Source organism: Carlito syrichta, unplaced genomic scaffold (genome assembly GCF_000164805.1).
Source record: "Carlito syrichta isolate Samal-C Ts95f unplaced genomic scaffold, Tarsius_syrichta-2.0.1 Scaffold127520, whole genome shotgun sequence".
In the NCBI taxonomy this organism is placed as follows: domain Eukaryota; kingdom Metazoa; phylum Chordata; class Mammalia; order Primates; family Tarsiidae; genus Carlito; species Carlito syrichta.
This window is the reverse complement of record NW_007071616.1, coordinates 177,096-179,912: the sequence shown is the minus strand read 5'-3', so window position 1 is coordinate 179,912 and position 2,817 is coordinate 177,096.

The window sequence follows — 2,817 nt, the reverse complement described above, 5'->3', positions numbered from 1 at the left end:
TTCTTATTGGATACCCTAAACTGAAAGAGTAATTTTGGAAGTGGTATTTTCAAGAAATTGATTTTTTATACTCTTTGTATTTGTTACAATATAAAATAACTAAAAGCACACTGTCTAGCTATAAATCCCTGTATTTGAATTTATGTTTCACTGTTACTTGTATTTGCAAATGATTTTATTTGCTTTATTAAACATTATAAAATTTATCTACCCTAAGAAAGTTACTTATAAAACCTATTTCAAATATCATGCATAAAGAAAAAAGGTAATCGTGATACTTTTAAAAAATGTCCACAAATTCTTTGATAATCCTCCCATTAAAAGGTAGAGTCTATCAGAAACAGAAAATCAAATATTGCATGTTCTCACTCATATGTGGGAGCTAAATGGTCACAAAGACGGAAATAATAGACACTGGGAATACCAATAAGGGGGAAGTTGGGAAAGGTTTAGGATTCAGAAACTAGCTATGAGACAGTAATCACTATCTGGGGAATGAGCCACCTGAGATTCAACCTCCACCACTACACAATATGTCTATCTAATGAACATGCATGTGTAACCCCTGAATCTAATTTTTTTTTTTTGAGTTGAAGTCTCACTCTGTCACCCAGACTGGAGTGCAGTGGCTGCTCCTGGCCACCGCAGCCTCGACCTGCTGGGCTCCGGCGATCCTTCCACCTCAGCCTTCCAAGTAGCCGGAATTACAGGCATGTGCTACCACGCCCGGCTGATTTTTTGATTTATTGTAGAGATAAGGTCTCACTGCCCAGGCGGGTCTCGAACCCGTGGGCTCAGGCAATCCACTCACCTCAGCTTCCCAAAGGCACAGGATTATAGAGTGAGCCACCAAGCCCTGCTGAATCTAAAATTTTTAAGTTTTTGATAAAAGGGCAATCTCCCTCTCTGGGTGCTTTTCTGACCTCTCAATAAATTCCGTTTTCTCAAAAATAGAAATTTTTTTTAAAAATTAAAGTTTCCAATAAAAAAGGTAGAGTTTAAGTCCCTTCCCCTTAAATATAGGTTAGATTGGTGACCTGCTTCGAAGAAATAGAATGAAGCAGAAGTGCTGCTGTGTGACTTCCTAGGCTAAGCTAAATAAAGTGAAAACACTTCCACCTGGCTTTTTCTCTCTCTAGATGTTTACCCTTAGCATTCAGCCACCATGTCGCGAGGAACGAAGACCATGTGAAGGTCAAATGTAGGTTTTCAAGTCAATATCCCTTGTTAAGATCTCATATGAAATTTAGCATCAACCACCAGGCATGTGTGTGAATGAGCCTTCAGATGTTTCCAGCCCCCAGACTTTGGGCCACCCCTGCTTATACCACATGGAACAGAGAAGGCTTGGCTTTGTTGAGCCTTATCTAGAGTTCAGGTACATGAGAAAAAGAAACATGATCATTTATTTATACCACTAAGTTCTAGCATGGTTTGTTGTAAAGCGATACATACCCAAATCAGAACAATGATTTATTGTTAATCTTTTACGTGTGAGGTTTTTTTTATTTATCTAATTGGGGCTAATTTAACCTTGTTCTTGCAAAAGAGAAAACTGATTTATCAATAGTGAAATAATTTGCTACCAAGTTGGTCTATATAATTTTTTGTTGACAGATTATTTGACCACAAAAAAAGGCATAATTCAAAAATTAGTCGCCATAGATAATAATTCTCATTGTCTTAAAAAATTCCAAAACTAAACTCCAGCCTGTTGTTATGTAAACTGTTGTTTCTTTTTCCACATCCTTCATAAGTTTGTCAGGGAAGAGTCACAGACATGAGACTGCAGTGGTAAGTAAGGGATAACATGGAGCTAGGCTAGGCTTGGGAAATTGAGGACCATGGAAGGCACTGAAGCTGGGGTATGACATAATCAGAAATATGTTTTCTATGAAGCTGATGAAATTTCAAAATCAACTTTTCGGAGTATAGAAAGGCCACAAAATTCTTAAAGAGCTTTCTTCTTTTCCCATTTGTTTTCATGATACCCACACATTTCAATAAGCTCAATTTTCCTCCACCCATTCATAAAGATTATCATTCAGTGATCCACTTAAACTTCCAAACCTTTTTTAAAAATCCACATTATCTTTTTTTTTTTTTTTTTTTTTTTTGAGTTGGAGTCTCACTCTGTCACCCAGACTGGAGTGCAGTGGCCGCTCCCAGCCACCGCAGCCTCGACCTGCTGGGCTCCGGCGATCCTTCTGCCTCAGCCTTCCAAGTAGCCAGAATTACAGGCATGCGCTACCACGCCCGGTTGATTTTTTTTATTTTATTGTAGAGATGAGGTCTCGCTGCCCAGGCGGGTCTTGAACCTGCAGGCTCTGGCAATCCACTCACCTCAGCCTCCCAAAGCGCTGGGATTACAGGCTGAGCCACCGAGCCCGGCTCACATTATCATTTTTATACTAAAAACTTTCACTCATGTGTTTCTTCCCTTCAATGGTCTCAAGGATTCCACATTGAGTTTCAGAGCCAAATGATTTTTTATTGTCTTCTGCTACAATTTGAATGTGTCCCCTAAAGTTCTTGTGTTAGAAACCTAATCTCCCAAAACCTGATAGTATTGAGAGGTGGAACCTTTAAGATATGATTTCATCATAAGGACTCAGCCATCATGAATGTTATTGTGGAAGTGGATTCCTATTTAAAAGGATGAGTTTGTCCCTGTTATCTCTCTCTCTCTCTCTTTCTGTCTCTCTCCCACCATGTGATATCTTCTACCATGTTATAACACAGAGAAAAGGCCCTGATCAGATACAGCCCCTCAGTCTTGGACTTCTCAGTCTTCAGATCCATGAGGAGTCAAATCAA